Source organism: Leucoraja erinacea, chromosome 3 (genome assembly GCF_028641065.1).
Source record: "Leucoraja erinacea ecotype New England chromosome 3, Leri_hhj_1, whole genome shotgun sequence".
In the NCBI taxonomy this organism is placed as follows: domain Eukaryota; kingdom Metazoa; phylum Chordata; class Chondrichthyes; order Rajiformes; family Rajidae; genus Leucoraja; species Leucoraja erinaceus.
The window spans coordinates 81077216-81103937 of NC_073379.1; the positions used below are offsets into that span (position 1 = coordinate 81077216).

General features: G+C 43.4%; 1 protein-coding gene across 1 annotated transcript in view; it reads left to right on the forward strand.

The window, feature by feature from the left end:
- The window catches only part of LOC129695774 (uncharacterized), a 321989-nt gene that overhangs the window by 268207 nt on the left and 27060 nt on the right, over nt 1–26722 (forward strand). The window lies entirely within an intron of this gene.

Genomic DNA, 26722 nt, shown 5'->3' on the forward strand with positions numbered 1-26722 from the left:
TCCTCATAAAATAACGATCAAACTTTGAACTGGTAAGTTCTCGTTTAATCTTACTATTTTACTTCGGAGTCACGTGAGTGACTACGTGAAGATTTCAAAGCTCTGTGATTTCAAGCCGTGGAAACGAGTCCATGCATCACATTGCCTTAATTGACTGTGGGAGGAATTGTGTTAACATGTTTAGACATGAATCCAACATTGAAATCCATGATAAATTGTTAACAACAAATTATAGCCCCTATTTATGGGGTGAAATTATATTATAGAACTTAAAATTGGCTCTGCAAAGTTCCAGTTTAACTATTAGTTTGTGGTAGAATAGTTGGAACATTTTCCCCTGATCCATCCTGCTGTTTCGAGGATTTGGTTCATTGGTACATCCAACTCCATAGCTGCCGATGTAGTTGCAGCCCTGGTGGAATAATATTTGAATATGTTAGTATCCACCCCAGCTGTTGTTAAAACCTGTTTCAGCCATCTGGAAATAGTTTGAACCAACACTTTTTTGTGGGTTTGTTTGTGGCTGATTAGTAGTGCCATCTCATAGCCTCAGATGTTTTTGGTGTTCTCCATATAGAACAATAATTGGCTTATTATACAGAGACGATATCTGTAGGGTAATCCCTAAATTTTATTTTGAGGCCAGATGATCCCGGTCTGTTCTGTTTGACTAATTCATAATATGAAACGTTATATTCCTGTTGAAGAAGTCACATAGTCCAGCCTAAACTTATGTACGACTGTACCCTTAGTGCCGTGACCAAAGCCATCAGCATGAATGGTTTGTGCGTCAGTCTTTGCAGGGACAGAGCTGTTGCTGGAGACCAATTCCTTAGCAATGTTAGGGCAATACTCATATCCCATTTAGAGAGTACCTGGTTCTTGGGGATAGATATTAAAAATTCCCCTCATAAGTTTGGTTACCAGGGATGAGTTCCAACAGAATGATGCTCTGATCCTCGCCATAGATATGTTGATAGGGTACTTCTGGCGCAGTTAATGGCACTGTAACTGAGCCCCTCATCATAATGGAGGCTTGCCAGGAATTCCAGAACAGACATTATGTTCATCGAACTGCAGGTGATGTTGTTTTTGTGACTATATATCTCCTATTTCCTGATTTATACCAGATATAGTTTTTGGTGGTTACACAAAAAAGCTGGAGAAACTCAGCGGGTGCAGCAGCATCTATGGAGCGAAGGAAGTTTTTGGTGGACTGTCTGTGGCCGCTGAGATAATGTTCAATGTTCGGTCTGCCAGTCCCAGTTACAGTAGAGGTTTCTTTAGACTCTACAAATTGATAGTTTTTTTTGTTTTTCACATGGATGGGTTCCCCTGTTGCGGGATGAACCAATAATCTGGTTGTTTCAGGATGGTGATGCATGGTTAAACCCCATGTTGAGTATCACAGGGAACCATGGATAAGTAGGCCAATCGGCACTACCAATTAACAGACGCTGAGTCTTGTTCTATTTTTCGTAATACCCGACTGATGATGCAGAAAAGGAGAGAATGCTTAGATAAACAATTGCCCCCTCAATGAAGTGAAAAGCATCTGTCCCTGCTGTCCCAGGGTCTGGTTCCCAAGAAACACAGTTTGGTAACTGGTGATTAAGTCTTATTTTATTGAATTTGCGTGACCTGATGTCTGTCACTGAATTTTGAGTTACCTGGTAGGTAAGTAGCTGATATTCCAATATTTTTCTGGATACACCATTACCAAATTGTTTTAGTCAGATTGTCACTCTGTAGTCTAACACGCTGGTGATTTATCCCAGAGCAGTATAACTTTAGGCCATAGAATGCACCACACATTTCCAGGTAGTTTATGCCCAGTGTCTGTGATAATGATGTCTCCTGTTCCTTTCATCTACCTCCACAGATGGAGATGGAATTGGTAGTACCCCAACCAAGCGCACTGGCATCAGCTTTTAGCACCACTAAGGGTTTGCTGATAACAATAGGGTTGGAACAATGCCAAATGTTATCCCTCCACCATTTTAATTCCATAATCTTTGATTGGTGGCTTATTGGTCTGTCGAAATAACCAGTATTAACTTTGAGTGTTTGTATTTTGCCCTTTGTAGATTTTTGGTAATACAAAGGTCCAAATTGTGTGGCTGGAAAGGCAGACACTATATGCCAATTATACTTGCTACCAATCTGATAGACGGTTCACTGATGTCAGTGGGGTTATTGCAGGTCTCAGTTAAGACTGTAGCCTTGTCCTTTGGTAAAGTCACCGACATGTGAGCTGTCAATAGTGAACCCCAAATAATCCATTATGTTGGTAGGCGTTAGTTTAGATTTAACTGGATGGATGATAACCCCAGTTTTCACCCAATTGTATGGTGGCTGTTACAGCTAGTTAGGCCAACTCCAAAGTTATGCCCACATTTAGTATGATCATATGATTATGTATTTGGTAGCTCTATACTGCCAGAGCTGCCCCATCCAGTTGCATTTTTTAAATAATGTTTGTGATCAGTCCGTGTAGGCACTGAATAGTAAGCATCTTTTAGTTCGATGCTAGCCATGGAGTAGCCTTTGGAAATCAGTCCTTTAGCAGTTACCAGTTCCCATTTTGTACTGAATATATAGTACAATGTATTCCAGCCAATCGTTTTGGGTTTACCCATTACCCCTTTTGCACAATTCAATGGTATATCCCTGGATACTGCTTAGGATATAAGTGTCTGTAGTTAATATACACCATGTATCCAAAAGAGTGTAATCTCTCACCAATGTGTGTATTATCCACTCTTCCTATAATTTGTAAGAGACCAGACCCATCTACCTCCATTGTTACCAGTGGAAGTTTGCTTCTTCTGTGTGGTCTTCGTTGAGGTTGAGGCGCCGGTGTCTGGGTTTGTTTTTGGGTTGGGGTTTGTACATCTTCCAGAAAGGCCGGTCTGGGTTATGGTTTAAAAGACCGCTGTCCTGTATGCCCGGCCTTTGAGCTTTCACCAGCTTCTCTTGTTCTGCTGGTGGGTGCATAAGGGTGCTGTCTTTGGCTGTAGGAGATCCTTAATGTTGTCGCCTTTATGAACCCCAGGGCTTTCCTAAGTCCTGCTCCGACATGTTTCCAGATGCTAGTTCCACGACTGGAACATTCAGGGATGCGCAGTTTCCTGGTCCCAAGTATTTTTGCAGTGGTGTCCATCGTGGTCTGGCTGTATGTATTTGGACACCATGACCAGTAGATTTTGCCTTCCTGCACCCCCTGCACACTTGTAGTTTTGTTCGTCAAAACCCCTCTTCAGGGTCAGCCCAGAATTGACCCCCCCAGTACTCCCCTCTGACGAGGGAGATGCACTGTGCAGCCCTACAAGAGGTGCCGCTGTGGGTTTTACATAGTGCCCACAGTGACTAGACTCCATCTCCCGGAGCCTGTCATGTTGGAGCTCGGCTCCATAAGCCGCTCCAACCGGCTCCAGCGCTCACGGTCGCTGGCCGCCCAAAGTCGGACTCATCAGTCCTCGACTCTTTTGGTTTTCTTCTTGCCTTCCCGCCCAGACGCAGTGTTTAATCTGGCCGGTGCGGGGGCGAAGATGGGCACAGCTGTTCCCTTACGGGTGATTCCTGTGCCGCCGGCCGCTGCTGGCGTCCGCAACACCGCGGTCTTCCCCCGCCAGTCGCAGCTCTGGTCGACTTCTTTGTCTTGTGCATGTTTCCCCCACCTGTAGAACAGTATGGGAACAATAAAGACCGCAGTATCACTTACCTGCAGGTCCAGGCTTAAAACTTGCCGTTAAATGGGAACGTCTTCCATCTCTCCTCCTGCCGTTTTGATTTGTCAAAGCCAACGGCTCCATTCTGTATAGTCTCCCGCCCGGCCATGGTGTTTAATCTGGCCGGTGCGGGAGCAAAGTCGGGGACAGCTGTTCCCTTACGGGTAATTCCTGTGCTGCCTGCCGTTATTTGCGCAGCTCTCCATGTTTCCCCACCTGTGAAACAGTATGGGGAGAATAAAGACCGCAGTTTCACTTACCTGCAGGTCCTGGTTTAAACTGTCGCTACGGGGGAGCGTCGTTCTACCCCGCCTCCTGCCGTTTCGACTTGTCAAAGTCGACGGTCCCATTCTGAATTGTCTCCCGCCCGGCCGTGGTGTTCTGGCCGGCACGGGACCAAAGGTCGGCACAGCAGTTCCCACTTACGGGGCTTGTGCCTTCAGCTGCTGCTGGCTCCCGCAACTTCACGGTCCTCCCCAGCCAACTTCACTCGCCGCACTTGTCCCCCTGTGTAAAACAGCGTGGGGACAAAAACTACCGCAGAGTAAATCACTTACCTGCAGGTCGCGGTTTCAAACTTACCGCTGCGGGGGAACGCTCCACCCGCCTGTCGTTTCGCAAGCGTGAAAGCGATAGGACATGCATGCGTCCTGGCGGGGTTCTTCATGTAGTCACTCACGTGACTCCGAAGTAAAATCAGCAGGTCAGGCAGCACCTCTGGAGAACATGGGTAGGTTACGTTTCAGCTTGAGACACTTCTTAATTGAACTTGAAAGCATTGGAGGCTGAAGGTGAAATCAAAGAGCATACAAAATCATTAGGGACATAGACAAGGTGAATGGTGACAGTCTTTACTCAAAGTAGAGGAGCTCAGTACTAGAGGGTATATGTTTCAGGTGGGCGAGGAAAGAATTAAAAGATACCTGAAGGGCAACTTCTTTAGTCAAAGCATGGTGCATATATGGAATGAGCTGCTAGAGGAAGCAGTAGATGCAGGTATGATGGCAACATTTAAAATGCATGTTTACAGGTAAATCATTGGAAATGGTTTAGAGCAATATGGACTAATGTAGGCACATGCAACCAGCTCAGTTTGAACTCTGCAAGGAAAGTTAAGCTTCTGCCAAAGGGTTTCTGTGTTATTTGACCTAAAAAATTATACTATTTGCTCCTATCTGGAATCCTTTGGTTTTGGCAAGAGATGAGCCTAGTTGCATCATATTTATTAATAAATGTTGTTCTCTTCTCATCATTGGGTTGGAGAGGGAATTGTCAATACTCTATATGATCACTGAATCTGCTACATGAGATTAAATAAACAAAGTGAGTTGGGTAGGAAGAGTAGATGTGGGATATATAATAGTAATTGTGCTTATTTCCCTCCTGTTACCAGAAAAACAGCATATTGGGGGAAAAACAGCCTAGTTCTTAGGGATTTTATGAAGTTTAGTTTGGTATCACTCCTCATTAAACTGCTGTTTTATTTATCGTAGTCAATCCAAAAATTGACCCAGATAGTATCAACAGACCATTAGTATCAAAGTATTAATATGAAGTTCATAAATTAAAAAGAAAATTGAATCCAGTTCAAATTGAAGAAAAGGCCAAGAAGTATAATAAAATTAAGAGATAATGCGATACAATTAGAATAGAGGCTAACAGACAAAAAATGGGATGCAAGGCAAGAACAAATATTAAGGAGAATAATAATAACCAGTACAAATGTCTTAATAAAAATTTGAGCTGTGTTCTGTGAGAAAAAAATAGGTGATAAATGGCTTTTATTAGTTCCCGTTTATAAAAGTGGTTGATTTTGAGGATGGAAGTGAATTGTTACATTTGAAAAAGAGTATCATAAACAATGGGAAGTATTAAAGAAAAATAATTACATTTATACGTCTCCTTCATAATTTGTATATCTCCTTTCCCGACCCTGAGATGAACCATGTGTTTTAATGTTGTATTCTACTTAAATTGCAGATATTTGCAATGCAACAGCAAATTAATGCTTGGAAACAAGCTAATGAGAGAATTTATACTTTAATGACATTCATAGAGGGATATTGGAGATAACAAGACTGCACTTCTTCAAACCAGTGGCTCAGCATTTTTAATATCTCCTTAACATCTAAGGAGAGATTGAGCATTGGTTTAACATTTCTACACAAAGACAGTTAGTTTCCCACTGTGCCAAGATCCAAGTGTCACCGTAATATGTTCTACTTAAGTCTGTGAATTGTTACTTAAATTTACAACTATCTGACTTAAAGTCAGAAGTGTTACTAACTCATCCATCCTGGACAGAAAAGGAAGACTCGGGGCCAAAGCCGAACAGGAAGAATTAGTATTGATATAGTTACGGCCTTGAAAAAAAACTACAGTTTAGAATTTCTCATGAGGTTGGTGCCATATTCTGTTAGTTTTCTGTTTCTGTCTTTTCTAGATTGATTCAGATTTTTTTTAATTCTCAATTTTTTAATTGAAATTTCATAACTGCAGTTCAGAAAAGTGGCATGCATAATGGCCAATGTTTAGCTTCATATCTTGCTTGTCATTCTGATAAATAAATAGAGCATAGAACAGAGAACTGTGCAGCACAGGACCAGGTCCTTCAGCCAACCATGTCTGTGCGACCATGATGCCAATTTAAACTTCCTACATGAGGTCCACATCCCTATTTTTTAATTTGTCTGTCTAAATGCTCCTAAATGTTGCTATTGTATGTCCTTTTGCCATCTATGTATCTCTTAAATGTTGCTATTGTACGTACTTCTATCATCTATGTGCTTCTTAAATGTTGCTAAATCTGCTTTTACCATCTCCCCTGGCAGCACCATCTAACATGTACATTTCATGCTGCCTTGGAAAAGCAGCCAACATAATCAAAGACTTGTCCCACTCTGGTCATTCCTAATTCTGTGTCTGTCTCTGCTCCGACGGCTGAGAGGTTTTGAAGCAACCTTTCAAGGCTTTTTGTCGGAGGAAGAGGGAAGAGGGACAGAGGCAGTGAGATTTCAAAGTTTGACTTAACGTTGGATTGCAGAAACTTTACTTTGTTAAAGGATTTCTCCATGTAGTGAGGAGTTCCAGCGTTCTTCTGGAGTGCCGTGGGAGCGGCTGTGGCTGGTGGATTGCCAAGAGTGCCTGGAGACCAGGAATAGGAAAGTGGTGGGGTGTTTATGTCATTTCTAGCACCGTAAACGTGCTCTCATACAGTTTTGCCCAGAGCAGACAGCCTAGGCTGAATGAAGAGAAGGTACCTTTCGCTTCCAGCAGTTTCCAGAGATTCGGAAGGGCTGTGAAAAGCCTCCTAAGAGCTGCTCTCGGCAGTGAAGTTGAGCACAGGAATTTCCTTGCTCATCTGGAAAGAACTGCTTCTGTTGCTTTTTTGGACTGAGACTGACTGAGATTGCTCTTTGAGCTGGGACCGCTGGTGTGTCTGTTGCTAGTTTGTAACCCTGTCAGGATGGCAGCGGCTCGGCCTCGGGCTCGGAGCTATGCAGCTGCAGTTTCGTCTGCGGCTTTGGGGTCAATCGAGGATGAGCCTTATGTTGACTTGGATTGGAACAAACACGGGGTCTCAGTCCAAACCGGGTAGACTAGGGATGCAATAAAAAAGGGTCTGCATGATCTTTTCAAGAAGGATGTGATTGCCTCTGCCGAGGTTGCAGGGGGGAAGTGTGAGATTATATTAAAGTTTCAGGAGGATGTGGCCTGAGTTCTGCGGAAGAGGCTCACACTGAGGGAGATCTTTGTGCTGATGGAACCGTTTGTGTCCACCGTGAGTCCGGTTCTCCTGCGTTGCGTTCCCACGTTCATCCGGGATGTGCTCCTTCGTCCACACCTGGCAAAGGATTGGGGAGGTGCGGTCCTGGTTGACTAGGCTTATGCAGCCCTGGAGCGACCTGTGTCTTAAAGGGATCCTGAGTTTCAAGAGGCGGTTGTTCATGAAGGTGGGAATGGGATCGATCGCGGAGGGAAGCTTCATTGTGGAACATAGAGGCCCCCTATGACATGCGTTGGAGTTGGGGAGAGGCACGGTGTATTGCGTGTAAGGAGTTTGGACATTTCTGCAGTGATTGTCCCATTCGCTGAGCTGATGCGAGAAATCCAAATGCAGCGGCCCAGGAATGCACTGCTGGCCCATCCGTGGCTGCCAGTTCCACCTCGGTGACCCGGGACAGCACTGATGACCCATCTGGGGCTGCCAGCTCCATCAGTGCTGTTCTCTGCCCCCCACATCCTGAACCTATGGCTGTGATTGAAGGCGAGGTGCAGGGGAAGGGTGAGGGTGAGGAGGGGGAATGGCAGGTGCAGGGGCAGAAAAGGGAACAGGAAGAATAAACACCACCAAGCAAGTCATGCGCAAGGCCCAGACCTGAGCCCACACAAAGGGTGTGTGGACAGGTCCAGGAGGCACCTGGCGAGATTCAGCAAGGAGCTGGGGAGGTTCAGATGGGGGCAGGGAAGGTTCAGAAGGGAGCTGGGGTGGTTGAACGTGGGTGGAAGAATGTAGCTGGTAGTGTGGAGGTGAAGGTGGAGGACCGTTCCTTCATGGAGGTTACCATACCGCCACACACCAGCGGGACTAAAAGGAGGCGTGGGCCCGGTGAGGGTGAGCAAGGCCCAGGGGCCAAAGTCAGGGTGCAGTCTACTTCGGGACCTTCCACCCTGGTCGAGGCCAGTGACCCAGGACTAGTGTCCTCAAGGTCGGAGGTTGTCCCTTCATTTCAAGGGTCTTTCAAGGGTGTTATCGCACCAGTTATTGGGGTTGGCACCCCTGGAAATGTGTCCCCTGGGACGGAGGATGAGCCGAGACAATTCAAAGGGGGAGTCTCAGGAGTAGTGGCAGTTTCTCAGCTTGTGCTCCTCATTAGAGCCACAAGCGTTGTTGAGCGGTGTGCTGCACCAGCGCTGAGGCAGTAGGGGAGACTCCAGAAACACTGCCTCCTTCTGTGGGCCATAGTGAGGTTTCTCCCCTGGAGGCAGAGGCTGGAGACTCTCTGGGTGATGCTGTTGGAGTGGGTACGCTGGGTGCGGAGGGGGCCGCGGCTGTTTTGGGTCGTGCCTGTGCACTGTGGACCCTGGAGGCGTCTCTTATTTTTTCTTCCCCAGGCCCAGATGTAGGGGGTGGTTGGAGAGTGCAGGAGCCTGGCTTCTAACCGGATGGTTCATCATTGTCAGAGGTATCGGGGCCTTCCTCGACATTGATCCCGGGGGTAGGAACATGCTGGAGGAAGGTAGTGTGATGTAGCCAGTTTGTGCGGTGGGGTGAGTGAGCTGGCAGCTCGACATAGATTACAAGACCTACACCAAATCCAAACCAATTAGGAGCAGACGAGGGCATTCAATCCAATTTGTGATCCCAGCTACAAAGACAGATGTGTACAGCAATTCGTTCTTCCCACGCACAATTAAAGCATGGAATAATCTCCACCCCACTATAGTTACTCAAGCAGATGCAACTAAATTTAAAGTAGTTCTTTCTTCCCAATAACCCTTTCTGGCTTAAATCCTCCCTCCACCACCTCCAGTTTAAATTCCATTTGGAATATTTTGGAGGACCAAGAAACCAAGAACCAAGACTAGCTGCAGTCCTCCGAACTCAGACGATGACCCTGAGCATAGTGAGGAGGAAGTTGTTGCTTCAGGTGTTAGTGGGTTGGCGGATTTGCCCGGATTCCAGTGCTGTGTCTCGAAGGACTGATATCTTGGAGATTTGGCAGTTTCTGAAAACATGCATGTGTCCTAGAACCAGATTTGAGTCAGCTGGAAGACAGTGGCCTGACCTACCGGGACTTATCAGGTCACTCGGTACTATCCTTGGCAGTAAAGAGAGTTGTCTTCCCGTGTCTGAGAAGCATCAGTTCGGGGACTTTTTGAAGCTCCTAAGGGAGAGGGCCCCCGCTCCCGTGAGGAGTGTGTGCGAAAAACCCTAGACATGAAGATCACAGTTGCTAGCCTAAACATAAATGGTGTAAGGGGGAACCTTCGTAGATTTCATCATCTATCAGTCCTCAGAGAGGGGAAACATGCAGTGAGTTTTCTGTAAGAGACGCATACTGTGGTAAGTGATCAACCCACCTGGTTACTGGAGTGGGAAGGGGAGGTCTACATGAGCCACCTTGGCACTAATTCGAGTAGGGTGGCTTTCCTGTTGGCCCCGACTTTCCCGCTAGCGATCCTGATGGTGCAGGAAGTTGTGCCGGGCCGTTAGTTGTATCCGGCCGTGAGCCTGGATGGCATGCTGTTACATTTCATTAACGTGTACGCCCCCAGCACCAGCAAGATGCAGGCATGCCTACTTCAGGAGATTGATTGTGGGGAATGTGTCTTCCTTGGGAGGGACTTCAATTGCACCCTTGAGGTACGAGATCGTTCTGGTGCTCACTGTGCTCCTCTCATGGAATAGGGCAGTCGTTGTCCTGCTGCCCAAGAAGGGCGAACTCTGCCTGTTGAAGAACTGGCGCCCAATCTCTCTACTCTGTACAGAGCATTAAGTTTTTGCATGAACAATGGCAAATTGCTTGGGCTCCGTGCTGTCCCAACTGATCCACCTGGACAAGTCCCATACAGTGCCTGGTCAGTCCATTCAGGATAACATCCACCTGGTTAGGGACCTGATTCATCTATCTCACGGATCTGGTCAGTCAGCTGCTTTTCTGTCCCTTGATCAGGAGAAGGCTTTTGACAGGGTAGATCATGACTACCTTTTCAGGACGCTGCAAGCATTCGGGTTTGGACCGCATTTCGTGGCCCATTTCTGGCTTTGGTAGGTTACAGCGGAGTGTCTCCTGAAGGTTAATGGTGTGTTGTTCACTCCCTTTCACTTTGGGAGGGAGGTACGCCAGGGGTGCTCCATGTCTGGTCAGTTGTACTCAGTCTGTGTGGACAATAGGTGTAGGAGTAGGTCATTTGTCCCTTCGAGTCAGCACCACCATTCACTGTGATCATGGCTGATCATCCACATTCAGAATCCCCTTCCTGCCTTCTCCCCATATCCCCTGACTCCATAATCCGCAGCCTGCCATTAGCAGTAACTTTCTCCGCATCTTCATTGTCTTCTACATACATATCCTGTCAGGTGGTGAGAGAGCCAGAATAAGATTACTGAAATAACATTGAGTGTTCAGCTAAGCTTCATCCCCCAGCTTAGCTGGCTGTCAAAGTTGACAAAACCTATTCAATGTGGAATGTTTCTGACATTCAATTGCTATTCATCACTACCTCTAATTCGATGTCATTGTGGTATTATCGGCAATTTTGTAGATGGCATTGGAGCCAGGCTTAGCGTAAAGACAGTTGAGCAAGGAGCTAAGCACACAACCTTGCAGTACACTTGCAGAAGATAGACACAAAATGCTGGAGTAACTCAGCGGGTCAGGTCAGGCAGCATCTCTGGAGAGAAGGAATGGGTGATGTTTTGGGTCGAGACCTTTCTCCAGAGTTTGGAACCAACCCAGCTTGCAGTGCACCTGTGTTTGGTCTGTGAGGAGGTGTTACCGATCTACACTGATTGACGTCTGCTCATGAGGAACTCTAGCAAAGTGCTGGAGAATCTCAGCAGGCCAGACAGCATATGTGGAGGGAAAATGGACTGATGATATTTTGTTTGGGAGCCTTCTTCAGTTTCACTTCACTGATGCTGTCTGGTCTGCTAAGTTCCTCCAGCACTTTGTTTATTTAAATTGAAACAGAAGACTAGAATGATGGAGTATCAATACCAGAAGAACATATGATGTTTAGAAAAGGATACAGCAGTGTGTCTTAAGCTTAATTTGAATTGTGTTAGACCAGTGCAGGAACCCAGAGACATGAAGAACTGGAGTGGGGGCAGTCGAGTGGAAATGGACATTTAAAGTTTCAGGCAACCAGAATCCCAGGGATGTACAGAGATGACTGCAGAGCAGTCAACCAAAATGTGCTTAATTTCGCCAACGTAGAGAAGACCACATCATGAGCATTGACTGCAGTATTGAATGGCGCAGCGGTAGAGTTGCTGCCTTACGGTGCCAGAGACCAAAATGGACTATCAGACTCTAGTGAATATTTTGTATCTTCGTCAATGCCAGATACTATTTGCGTAGTTTGTGTATTGCATGGAAAAACAAAGAATTTCACTGCACCTAGGTACTTGTCACAATAAAGTATCATTGAATTATTGAATTGATCTCCCTGTGGAGTTTGCATGTTCTCTTTGTCACAGCATGGGCTTCCTGTCGGTATTCAAGTGTCCTACCAAATACCAAAGAAGTGCAGGTAGGTAGATTAATTCACTGTAAAGTGACCCTTAGTGTCTGGGTGGGGGAATGTGAGAGAGGTTTAAAGAGAAAGTGTGAAGAATAACAAATTAGATTAATTTAGGATCAGTATCAATGGGTATTTTCAGTGCTGTATCCCTCTGTGACTAAAAGGTAATTGACCCCAAATCCTCTCTCCCTGTACACTGCCTGACATACTGAATATACTTTCAGCATTTTCTGTTTTCATACCAAAGTGTAGAAACCTATTTGGCAGCCTAGAAAGTACAGACTTGCATTGAAGTATCTGCTATGAATTTTCATATAAATGCCACTATGAAATTGGATTTGTACTTATATATTCAAGACTTGATTTTAAACTCCAATTGAAGAGAATTGTTCTTTTTTGTTGTTTTCGCTCAGCAGATTTTCTGTGGCATTTTTATTTTCATCCACTCCCTAACTAGTACGTGAAAGGTTTACCTTTGAGGACGATGAAATAATGAGGATGAGATGTGTTTGCAGAGCCATTTATTTTAGGGTGAAAGGTGAGTTAGATACTTAAAGATTTCATGGTGTTACACTGATTTGCTGTGATACGTATCAGTTCTTCTTGATCCCTAGATACTGGTCGGATTTGCATAGTGCCTGAGATAAGCAGAAGTTAGGTTCTCCGTAAATCGATTGGAAACCATTATTAATAGCTGTCAAGTAAAGAGTTCAGAAAAAAATAAATTTTGAAAACTTGTGGAGTAGAAATGAGTTTAAGATTTAAGAAGAATGAATAAACTTTTGGATTGAATTTTTACTTCTCCTTACCTGGAACTTCAAAGACGTTGCCAAGGTGTCGTGCGATCCCTGTGGCAGAACAAGACTCACAAGGGACCGTTACAAAAATATGCCATCTGTGACACAGCCAATTTCATCACAAAAATTACTTTCGAATAAACGCAATCTGAAAGAACTGACAAAAAGCCCTAAAGGGGGAACTGTGTCACCTTGAAACATCGGCAGCAGATGTGATTTCTGCAGACAGAAAACTTCAAAAGTCCCACCTGATGGCACCACAATGGCGATCAATACAAGCAAAATCTTAAGCCACAAAGTAATTTCCTCATTATTATTGTGTTTAAGTATATAAGAATAGAAATATTCCTATTTGACATTGGCAGAAGCACAGAATCGAGCCCAATTCTTTATCGTCACTTTGACAAGGAAACACTCTTGAATTTCTTATTCGGCCTGGTTTTCTTACCACATTGGGTGAAAAGCCAGACAATTAGAGCCTAAGCTGCCTGGTTGATCAAAGACAGAGAAAGTGCAAAATAAATTGGGGAAAATAGTGTATTGCAAATATCCGGTTGAAAGTGCATGTGCGTAGTGATTACAGAAAATTCAGACAGGAAATAAAAAATGAAATAAGAGACAAAAAAATTATTGTAGGAAAAAGATGAATGCCTAACAGAAAAGGGAGCCCAACATTTTTTCGCAGGAATCATAATAATAAGCAGCACAGTGATGCAGTGGTAGAGTAGCTGCTTCACAGCGCTAGAAGTTCAATCCTGACTCTGGGTGCTGTCTGTAGGGAGTTTGTACGTTCTCCCTGTGACTGTGTGGGTTTCCTTCGGGTGCTCCCGTTTCCTCCCACATCCCAAAGACATGCAGGTTTGCAGGTTAATTGACTTTTGTAAATTGTCCCTAGTGTATGGTGTGGAACTAGTGTATGTGTGCTCGCTGGTCACCGTGGACTTGGAGGGATGAAGTTTTGGTTTCCACTCTGTATCTTTAAACTAAACTAAACTAAATCAGCATATTATGATAAGAGGTTATGGCTGATCAGGTACCAAAACGGACTACTAAAGGAAGCAGGAGGCATGACTGTGGTACTGAGTGAGGACATCAGTCTTCAACAAGGAAGAAGATATAGCTGGAGTCTTACTTTATAAAGAAGTTTGGTGAGGTACAAGATGAATTAGAAAAAGAAGATGTACTAGAAAGGCATTCAAGTTATATTTCCCAGGCAAAATATGTACAGGGCAGCACAGTGGTGCAGCAGTAGAGTTGCTGTCTTACAGCGCTTGCTGCGCTGGAGACTGGGTTCGATCCTGAGTATGTGCTGTCTGTATGGAGTTTGTACATTCTCCCCGTGACCTGCGTGGGTTTTCTCTGAGATCTTCAGTTTCCTCCCACACTCCAAAGACATACAAGTAGGTTAACTGACAGTATCAGTGTAAATTATCCGTAGTGTGTGTAGGGTAGCGTTAATGTACGTGGATTGGTGGTTAGGGGAGATGCAACGAGACCTGGGTGTCATGGTACACCAGTCATTGAACGTAGGAATGCAGGTGCAGCAGGCAGTGAAGAAAGCAAATGGTATGTTAGCATTCATAGCAAAAGGATTTTTGTATAAGAGCAGGGAGGTTCTACTGCAGTTGTACAGGGTGAGGCCACACCTGGAGTATTGAGTACAGTTTTGGTCTCCTAATCTGAGGAAAGGCATTCTTGCCATAGAGGGAGTACAGAGAAGGTTCACCAGACGGATTCCTGGGATGACAGGACTTTCATATGAAGAAAGACTGGATAGACTTGGCTTGTATACGCTAGAATTTAGTAGATTGAGGGAGGATCTTATAGAAACTTTTAATTCATAAGGGGTTGAACAGGCTAGATGCAGGAAGATTATTCCCGATGTTGGGGAAGTCCAGAACTAGGGGTCACAATTTAAGGATAAGGGGGAAGTCTTTTTGGACCGAGATGAGAAAATCATTTTTTACACAGAGAGTGGTGAATCTCTGGAATTCACTGCCACAGAAGGTAGTTGAGGCCAGTTCATTGGCTATATTTAAGAGGGAGTTAGATGTGGCCCTTGTGGCTAAAGGGATCAGGGGGTATGGTGAGAAGGCAGGGATGGGATACTGAGTTGGATGATCAGCCATGATCAAATTGAATGGCGGTGCAAGCTCGAAGGGCCGAATGGCCTACTCCTGCACCTATTTTCTATGTTTCTATGTCAGCGCGGACTCGGTGGGCCAAAGGGCCTGTTTCCGCACTGTATCTCTAAACTAAACTGAAATAGATGAATGCTAGGAAAGTCAGGATGGAAATAGTTGGGGCGTTGATTATAATCTTCAAACCAAATTGTAAACTGATGCATGAGAAATAGAGAAATGCAAATATTACACCATTGCTCAAAAGTGCTTATTAAGATCCTATTAGGATAACGCCTGGGAATATAGGCCAGTCTTCTTAATTTTAATGGCAAGAAAAATTTAGAAATATTAATCAGGACCAGAATTAGCAGTCATTTGGAAAGTGTGGACTGATTGAGGTTAATTAATGAGCCAAGAGTATTTAATGAAGTAACAGAGAGAAACAATAAAGGAAATGCTGTTGATGTGGTGTACATGCAATTTCAAAAGGAATTAGATAATGTTTTGCCTACCAAGTTTGTTATCAAGTTTGAAGTTAATGGAATAAAAAGAAATGTAACAAACTTCTATAAAGAAGCAGAGTAGTTGTTTATTGAACTGGAGGGGTATGTGCGGTTGTTTTCCTCAAAGATTTGTACGAAGACATTTTCTTTTCGCTGTGCATAAACATTTATATTAAAGACTTGGACTTGGGTTTACAGGGCATGATTCCTGAAGCTGCAGATGATACAAAACTTGAGTAGTGAACTGTGAAGAGAGCAATTACAGAATATGAGGACTTGGATAGGATAGTTTAATGGACAACCATGTAACAAATGAAATTTAACCTAATGATGTTTTCAGTGATGTATCAAAGGAAGAATGAGGAGAGTCAATATAAACTAAATGGCGACAGATATATTGGACATGGGAGCAGGAAGATCAGGAGATATATGTACGTACATTCATCATCTCAAGTGAGAGAGCAGGTTAAGAAAGTGGGTGTACAGCATATGAGATTTATGTGTAGAGGCATATAATACAAGAACAAGAAAACATAGGATTGCTGACAATGTTTACAATGGGCCATTATTTGAATTACTACCAGCTGTGTAAGGGTCCTGACCATGGTCTTCTGATAAATATCAAAAGATCAGAATTCCTTAGTCTGGGTTGAAATATTTTTATTTGAGGTTAAATGATTACAGTAACCTTGATTAGCAACTGGCAGAAGGATACATATTTTTCCCCTCTGCTTCTTCTTGCTATGATTTCAATCCTGTGTCTGCTCATGACCACCTAGAAGTCAACAATTTGATCTTTAATTTTCATATGACTTCTGGTCATCCGATAAGGCCACTTTTCCCCTCTGCAGCTTCCATGGATAATGAAGGACCTCAAGGATAATGTTAAATTGAACAAGAGGCAACAGCTAAAAGTATGCTAGAGAACTAGGAAGTTATTAGGGTCCAGCAGTGAAAGACTAAAATATCAGGGGTGAAATTAAATTCTGAGAGGAAGTTTGTAACAAAATATGCAGTAAAAGTTTCTATAGACATGTATAGGTGTCTGAAGTTGGTGTGGGACATCTAGAAACGGGAAAGTGAATTATGATAAGAAACAAAGAAATCGAAGATAGGTAATTTTCTTGCATCAGTTTTCACTGCGGAGGCATTGTATATATCCCTCAGAAAAAAACCTGTAACAATTTAAATCAAAAGGGAGAAGTATTAGAGAAACTCATGGGGCTAAAGACAAATCATTGTAACCTTAGGGCTTGCATCCAAGGGTTCTAAAGGAAGTGACGGTAGAGATGATGGACCCCTTGGTTGAATATTTTCAGAAGTTGCTAAATCCTTGTTTCTGTGGTCTGAGGACATCTATTGTATTAGTGTCCATGAAGAGCATGGTGACCAACCTGGATGACAAGCATCCTTGCTCCTGGAGGCTGCGTGCTTAGACCCCACCTGACTCTCTTTACACCCATGACTGTGCGTTGACACATAGGTCTAATGCCATCTCTAACTTTGCCGATGACACCACTGGTGTTGGGGAATCATGGGTGGTGATGAGCTAGCATACTGGAGAGAGGCAGTACACCTGGTTGAGCAGTGCACCAGCATTATCCTCTTGCTTCACATCAGATAAAAATAAGGAACTAATTGAGTTCAGGAAGGAGACGTTTGGAGAGCACTGCTAGTTTTCATTGGTGTGTTGGCAGTGGAGAGATGTTAGCAGTATCACATTCCTGGGCATTAATATATGGGATGATCTCGCCTGAGCCCAACACATGGATATAATCATGAAGAAAGCGTGCCAATGTCTCTACTTTCTGAAAAGTTCAAAAGAGATTTGGCATGTTAGTGAATACTTTCACAAACCTCTACCAATGAACAGTAAAAAGTATCATGACTGGTAGATTCTTGGCCTGAAATGACAATTGCAACACAGAACGCAAAAATCTGCAGAGCATGGTCAGCCCTGTTCCTTCACAGGCACAGCCCAACCCACCATCAAATGCATCTACATGAGATGTTGCCTCAAGAAGGTGGCGTTTAGCTTCAAGGATCACCACCACCCAGGTAAGACCCTATTCTCACTCCTACTATTGGCGAAGGCCTGAAGTCCCACACCTCCAGTCACTTTCCTACAACTATTAGGTTCTTAAACTGACCTGCACTATCCTAATCCTGCCTCAGCAATGCAAACACCATGGACCCCCACCACTTTCATTATGTAGACACAAGGAATTGTAGATGCTGTTTCAACGGGTCAGGTAGCATTTCTGGATTAGTCTGAAGAAGGGCCCCGAACCGAAACATAGCCTATTCATGTTATCCAGAGATGCTGCCTGACCTGCTGAGGCACTCCAGCACTTTGTGACCTCTTTCACTACTATGGACAGACCATGGACCATCTGATTGTGTATTTTGCGATCCATTTCTTTTTACTGCCTTGCAGAATATTCAGTATGTGCAACTTTGGCATAGTTCATGTTTTTGTGTGTTGACTGTGTCTATCTGCTGGTGATGCAGCAGCAAACACCATTTCCATTATGCCTGTACCTTACCATAGTGCATAAAACAATAAACTCAACTTGAGGTATAGATGCATAGAATAGATGCATAGTAATACAGCGTGGAAACAGGCCCTTCAATCCAACTTACCCACACCGACCAACATGTCCTATCTATACTTGTCCCACCTGCTTGCATTTGGCCCATATCTCTCTACACCTATCCTGTCCATGTACCTATTTAAATGCTTCTTAAACGTTGCAATAGTACCTGCCTCAATTACCATCTCCTGTACACGTTCCCTACACCCACCATCCTTTATGTAAAAAAGTCGCCCATCATGTTCCTATTATCTTTCCCCCCTCACCTTAAACTTATGTCCTTTGGTTCTCAATTTGAGTTTGCTTGGGATTTGGACTATGCTGCATAAGTAGAGGCGGATTCAACTATAGCACTTAAAGGGTTCAACTATAGCACTTAAATGTTCTATCCCTCAGGTCATAAGGAGACATCCAATTTTGTTGATACTAGGTTCCAAGAAAAAAATGGTACCATAAAAATAAAGCAATATGAACAGAACATTTTGTAAATATTCAGCAGGTTAGAATCAACATTGAAGAGGGAAATAGGTATACATTTCATGATGATCTTTCATTCGAACTGGAAAAAGATTTTATTATTGTTTGTCTGTTTTACCATTTGTTTGATTTTCTGTGGTGCTTTATGTGACACAGTGAGTTATTTCAAATATGGTATGTACATACAATATCAAAGAAAGTGTTACATTTATGTGGTACATTCCACCTCCTGAGGTCATTACAAAGTATTTTTCAGACAGTGGAATACTTTTGAAGTGTAATCACATCATTTATTACAATAATTTTCCAGCTTCAACAATGGAAATCATTGAGTCATAATTATACAGCACGGAAACAGACCCTTTGATGCAACTTGTCCACGCCAACCAAAATGCCCCATCTATGCATCTCACCTGGGCCCGTTTGGCTCATATCCCTCAACCTTTTCCATCTATGTATCTGTCCAAATACCTTTTAAATGTTGTTATAGTGCCTCAACTATCTCCTTTGGCAGCTCATTCCATACACTTACCACCTTCTGTGGAAAAAGGGTGCCCTTCGGGTTTCTATTAAATCTTTCACTTCTCACCTGTAACCTATGTCCTTTGGTTCTCTATAGACTTTTACCCTGTCTACAGGCAGAAACTAAAATCTTTTGAGCATGTGGTCAGAACAATGAAAAGGTGGACAAGCGAGGGTATTGAAAACTTACAGTCCTGATTTGCCTGCACTGATTGGAATGTCTTCAGGGAAGCAACCACAAGCCTCGATGAATATACAGACAACGTGACATCATATGTCAGCTTTTGTAAGGACAGTTGCATTCCCCTTAGAACCCAGATTTGGTTCAACAATGACAAGCCCTGGTTTACAGCAGAACTCAGACAGATCCGCCAATCTAAAGATGAGGCCCACACGAGCAGGGATGCAGACCTCTATAAGCAGGCCAAGTACAAGCTGAGATGAGGAATCAGAGCTGCCAAAGAAAGGTACTCTGAGAAGTTGAGGAGCAAGTTCTCAGCTAATGACTCTTCTTCAGTTTGCAAGAAATCACCAGCTACAAGAAGAAAACCCCCCGCTCCTTGGACAATCGTCACCTGACCAAGTTCTACTGCAGGTTTGATAAACAGAAACATAACCCTGGTACCCCAATCCGGAAATCTCCAGTGGTTCCTCTTCTACCCTCAAGCTCTGTGCTGAGCAACTGGCACCGGTCTACACAGACATTTTCAACCAGTCCCTGCAAACCTGTACTTCCCCTGCCTGTTTCAAAGTCTCCACCATTGTCCCTGTACCCAGAAAGACAAGGATTACTGGTCTTAATGACTGCAGGTTTGTCGCACTGACCTATGTAGTCAAGAAGACCCTTGAAAGACTTGTGATGGCCCAGCTGAAAAATATCACAAACCCTTGGGCTTCTGCAGTTTGCATACCAGGCCAATAGATCAGTGGATGAAGCAGTCAACCTAGGCCTGCACTTCATCCTCCAGCAAGGATTTTGTTTGTGGATTTTAGCTCTGCATTTAACACCAATGTGCCAGAGCTACTACACTCCAAATTCTCCCAGTTGATTGTGCCTGAACCCCTCTGTCAGTGGATCACCAACTTCCTGACAGACAGGAAGCAGCATGTGAGGCTGGGAAAGCACATCTCGGACCCGCAGACCCTCAGCATTGGAGCACCACAAGGCTGCGTACTGTCCCCTCTCCTGCCCCCTCTCCTGTCCCCTCTCCTGTCCCCTCTCCTTTCTACACCAATGGCCACACCTCCACAGACTCCTCTGCCAAGCTTCTCAAGTTTGTTGAGTCACGAGTCACGAGTCACGAGTCATGAGAGATTTTAGCCAACCTATTGGTCCTGAGTTGAGTCAAGTCAAGAGAGTTTATTAACACGTGTCCCAGATAGGACAATGAAATTCTTGCTTGCTGCAGCACGACAGAATATTGTAGGCATAAATACAGAACAGATCAGTGTGTCCATGTACTGTAAAATATATATACACACATAAATAAACAGATAAAGTGCAATTACAGTTGAGAGTTTGTTTGAAGTTGTGTTTAATAGTCTGATGGTTGTGGGGAAGTAGCTGTTCCTGAACCTGGATGTTGCAGATTTCAGGCTCCTGCACCTTCTACCTGATGGCAGCGGAGAGATGAGTGTGTGGCCAGGATGGTGTGGGTCCTTGATGATGTTGGCAGCCTTTTTGAGGCAGCGACTGCGATAGATCTTCTCGATGGTAGGGAGGTAACAGCCGATGATGGACTGGGCAGTGTTTACTACTTTTTGCAGCCTTTTCCGCTCTTGGATTGCTAAGTTGCCAAACCAAGCCACAATACAACCAGTCAGTATGCTCTCTATAGTGCACCTGTAGAAGTTCGAGAGAGTCCTCCTTAACATACCAACTCTCCATAATCTTCTCAGGAACTAGAGGCACTGATGTGCTTTTTTTATAATTGCATCAGTGTTCTGGGACCAGGAGAGATCTTCGGAAATATGCACACCCAGGAATTTGAAGTTCTTGACCCTTTCCACCATCGTTGATATAAACGGGACTATGTGTCCCCATCCAATCCCTTCCAAAGTCGACAATCCGTTCCTTGGTTTTGCTGGTGTTGAGGGCCAGGTTATTGTGCTGATACCATTTGGTCAATCGGTCAATCTCACTTCTATACTCTGACTCGTCCCCATCAGTGATACGTCCCACAACAATGGTGTCGTCGGTGAACTTGATGATGGAGTTCACACTATGACCGGCTACGCAGTCATGAATATATAGTGAGTACAGCAGGGGGCTGAGCACGCAGCCTTGAGGTGCTCCCGTGCTGATTGTTATCGAGGATGACACATTTCCATCAATACGGACAGACTGTGGTCTGTGAATGAGGAAGTCGAGGATCCAATTGCAGAGGGATGCACAGAGACCCAGATCTGAGAGCTTGCTAACCAGCTTGGAGGGGATGATTGTATTAAATACCAAGCTGTAGTCAATGAATAACAGCCTGACATATGAGTTTTTGTTGTCCAAGTGGTCCAGAGCGGAGTGGAGAGCCAGTGAGATCGCATCCACCGTTGATCTGTTGTGGCGGTAAATGAACTGCAGTGGGTCCAGGTTTTTGTCGAGGTAGGAATTGATTTGCGCCATGATCAACCTCTCAAAGCACTTCATTACCACCGACGTTAGTGCTACTGGTCAATAGTCATTGAGGCACGTCACCTTGACTTCTTGGGCACCGGTATTATTGATGTCCTTTTAAAGCAGGTGGGGACCTCAGACCTCAGTGAGAGGTTGAAAATATCCGTAAGAACTCCAGCCAGTTGGTCCGCACAGGCTTTTAAAACACGTCTGGGTATACCATCAGGTTCATGTGCTTTCCGAAGGTTCACCCCTCTGAAGGATCTTCTGACGTCGGCCTCTGTGACTGTGACCGAAATACCATCATGACGAATGGGGGCATGGGAAGGCACAACAGTGTTCTCCCTATCAAAGTGTGTGTAAAACGCATTCTCATCAGAGAGTGATGCTTCACTGACATTTGAGCTGCCTCCTGATTTTGCCTTGTAGGAGGTGATAGCATTCAAGCCCTGCCACAGTTGCCGTACATCCGTCTCATTCTCCAGCTTGGAGCAGAAGTCCCTTTTGGCCTTTTTGATGGTCTTGCCAAGATCATATCTAGACTTCATGTAGACCACTATCTTCAGACCTGAATGCCTGGATTCTGGTCTTCAGAAGAATGCGGATCTCATGGTTCATCCAAGGCTTCTGGTTAGCAAACACTCGGAAGATTTTTGTTGGGATGCAGTCCTCCACACATTTCTTTATGAAGTCTGTAGCGACTGTGGCATATTCATTCAGGTCCGTTGCCGAGTCCCTGAACATTGCCCAGTCTACAGACTCCAAACAGTCCTGGAGTTGTTCCTCTGCGTGGTACACTGGAATTGATAATAGACTTTAGGAGAGCCCCCCTCCCCTCCCCCCACTCACCATCAATAACATCACAGTTACATCTGTGAAGTCTGTTAAGTTCCTTGGAACCATCATCTCCAAGGAACTTAAATGGGTGGCCACCATCAACTCCACAGTCAAAAAGGACCAACAGAGGATGCACTTCCTGCGGCAGCTGAGGAAACACAATCTGCCACAGGCAATGATGGTCCAATTCTATACTGCCATCATAGAGTCTGTCCTCACTTTCTCCATCATGGTCTGGTTTGCCTCAGCCACCAAGCACGACATCCCGAGGCTGCAGCTACTCGCTCGATCAGCTGAAAAGGTTGTTGGCTGCAACCTTACCCCCCATTGACGAACTGTGCACTGCAATGGCCAGGAAGATCATCTCTCACCCCTCTCACCCTGACCACAAACTCTTTGAAGCACTTCCTTCAGGAAGGCGACTCCGGACTGTCAAAGCCGCCACAACCAGAAATAAAAACAGCTTTTTTCCACGAGCAGTAGCTCTACTCAATAACCAAAAGTCTGTAGCCTCCTTTTGCTCTGATATCTTATTTCATTCACATGTTTAAACTATAATGTTTTATTCTTAATGTTTTAATGTTTTATGTTTTATTCTTAATTGTTTAATGTATATCGTGTTGGTACTTGCGAGCGGAGCACCAAGGCAAATTCCTTGTTTGTGTACATACTTGACTAATAAACTCTATTCATTCATTCATATTCCCCTCATCACCTCTAAATATCACCCTGGTTATTTCGGAAAAGTTGGTATGAGACATTTCCATTTAAAGAAGAGCCAGTTATTCTGTCCTACCAAAAATCTGGATAAATTGTGGACACTGGTTAAAAAAACCAATTCATCCTCTTGTGTTCCAAGGAATAAAATCCTATCCTGCCCAATATCTCCCTATAGCTCAGCCCTCAAGTCTTGGTGACATCCTCAAGGTTGTTGTGGTTTTGGTAAATGTATGTATGTTATATATTTTAAACTGTGCTAAATCAGTGGTAGACCTTTATTTGGTTCTTTTTATTTCTCTGAATTGTTCAGCAGAAATTTCTTGTTAAAGTTATTGAGAATACTGCTTTTTTGTTGTTGCATCTAATGGACAGTGGCACTTTCTCTATGGATCACATAGTTTCCTTGTGGCAGCACCATTTTAATAAATATAACTAAATGCTAAACCAATATCATATGTTGTTGTAATTGTTAATAATCTTACTGCACAATTTTAAATTTAAACAGAATGGATGATATGGTTGAAAGTTAGGGATAGATTTCCCTCCATATATATATTCAAAGCTGTGCAAAATTCTTCTTCGCAACCTTTTGAAAACAGTCCTAGTTTGTCAAACTTTGAAAATAACAATTCTGTGAAATTTGATATTTGGCTGCAGAATTTCAAAATTGATTCTCATTAAATGTATTTTAGTTCTATATGAAGTAAAACCCCATGAAGAACAATGAAGTTAAAAATGATAGACATTTATAGAAATTTAGAAGAAAACTCTCAGTTGGGAATGCCATTTTGAAATTAACAAGAGAATAATTAAAATGAGCATAGGATCAAAGTTCTGTGCCAACTGAATGAAGTGTAGGCTATAGATCTACCAATCAATGCAGTGAGGAGTTGAAGATTCCAACAAATCCAAGTCACTTGTGGTTGTTGCAGGATTTTAACATTGTTTGAAATCACTTTCTGTTAACATCAGATTCATTTGACAAATTACTTTCAAATTATTTTTAACATTTGGTAATTGGTAATGCTATAATTACAAAAGAAGAAGGAATGGTATCAATTTTGTTTTTATCTTCCTCTAAATTGTTCAAATATGGAATATTTACACTTCAATATCTTCATATATGAATTTGTTTGCCGAATATTGTCAATATTTTCAGTTTGCACCTGCAATCATCTGCACTGCACTACGGTTCAACGGTTCTTCAGTGTTGTAGTGTGTTTTAGAGTTTCTTTGCCAAGAAATGTTTTGCACCAGCTACACTCATCACTAATATAAATGTTGGTGTGCTGAATGTTCACTGTCAACCTTCAAGTTCACTGCCAATAAACTTTAAAATAAAAGTCTTGGTTTTCAATTTAGTAAATAAAATCAGAACTGGAGGTTGAATATTTCAAGCCTTAAGAGCAGTTCAGCAATAAATCAAGCTGCTTATTTATTGCTCATGTGGAAACATGCAGTTTCATGTTTCACAAATTACTGCAGTAATTTCAATGACCCGGGTCAATGTGTAGAGAAATCATGGAAATTGAATCAGTTTAACACTGAAAGCGAGCCAGTTGGCCTTTGGCCACACGTTAGCCAACATACACAATACACACAAAGGTAAAAAGTGCTACGAGATATTGGTACACACATTGTTACAATTTTATTTTGTTGGTACATCAGTTGAGGTGCTCTTCTTAAGCTGAGATGTTGATGCCCACCTTATCAGGAGGACTTGAAAGATGTAATTGCACCATGATGAGTACTGTAACGAATAACATTTATCCTTGTAGGTCAATTATTCTTGTATCCTTTTATGTCGTCTAGTTTTGCTCATAATAGTTTGTGAAACCATGCTTTTTGTCTCCATATCAAAATCAATGGCATTTGAAAGTTATTGCTTTTACCTACATAGGTTAAAAGAGAACAATTATTGATAAAGTTAATGATATTGTTCACCTACTGTTTACTCTTCAAAACAAAACCTGAATGAAATTTAATGGAAATATGCTAATTTCATAATTAAAGGGACTGGAGGAATATGGCCTCATTGGAATCAAGAACATTTATCCTCCTCTGGAAAAGTTCTAGTCTCCATCAGTTTGTAGCAATGTTACAAAATTTTGAGATTTAAAAAATCAAGTCTGCAATTTATCCCATCAGCTAAAGCATACAAATAAGTTTAATTTGACACCTAATTCACTTTCATATCTCAAGTAATAAAAAAGTTATGGCCATTTTCATACTCGGAAATTAGCATATTGTTCCCTATTGATTTTCTATGGACATAACAAAAAAGCTGTGATCATGGACAATCAAAAGCCTATAACCTTCTTAAAAATTAAGAGAACTGAATGAAATTTTCAGTTATCATAGATTGAACCATTCTGAAACAAATATAAAATAATCTTACTTGGATGACCTGAAATTAAAGCATATAATTAGTTAGTTACCCAATTGTAGCTAATTTCAAACTTCAATGACTAGATCTAAACATCTATCCATTTCTTGATATGATATGATATGATATGCCATTTATTGTCACTATACATGTACAATGAAATTAAAAGCTGCTCGTACTCAGTGCATACATATAATTTAGTACAAAAAACAAGAAACAGAAAACAAAAACAGAAGGGAGAAAGGGGGGGCGGGGGGATAGGTGCACAATTCTGCGGCGCTATATACATATATACAGATGGAAGTCCGGGTGTTGGGCTGTGTAAGTCAGTGCATGTGTGAATTTGAATTAAGAGTAGTTATAATTTTCGGAAAACAACTATTCCTGAGTCTATTTGTCCTGGATTTGATGCACCTATAGCGCCTTCCAGAGGGCAGCAGGTCGAACAGTCCAAACGCAGGATGGGAGCTGTCTTTGATGATATTCTTTGCCCTGCTAAGGCAGCGGGAGGTGTAGATATCCATCAGGGTGGGGAGAGGGCAACCAATGATCTTCTGTGCTGTCCTAGTTACCCTCTGAAGCCTCTCCCTGTCTGCCATGGTGCAGCTGCCATACCATGCTGTAATGCAGTATGTCAGCAGGCTCTCGATGGACGAGCGGTAGAAGGTCAGCAGCAGGTTAGAGTCCAGGTTGTGCTTCCTGAGGACCCTCAGGAAGTGCAGCCGCTGCTGAGCCTTCTTGATGACCGCTGTCGTGTTGTCTGTCCAGGAGATATCAGCAGCGATATGGACGCCGAGAAACCGGAAGGTGTTGACCCTCTCCACACACTCGCCGTTGATATGTAGGGGGATTAAGTCAGTGCTGTGCCTCCTGAAGTCGACAATGAGCTCTTTTGTTTTCCTGGTGTTCAGAGCCAGATTGTTTTCTGAGCACCAGGTTGTCAACTTCAGGACTTCCTCTCTGTAGGCTGCCTCGTCTCCCTTTGAAATAAGTCCGACTACAGTAGTGTCGTCAGCAAATTTGACGATGCGGTTGTTGTTGTGGGCCGGACTACAGTCGTAGGTGTAGAGACAGTATAAGAGGGGGCTTATCACACAGCCCTGTGGGGAGCCGGTACTCAACCTGCGAGTGGAGGAGAGGTGGGGGCCGAGTCTCACAGTCTGGGGCCGGT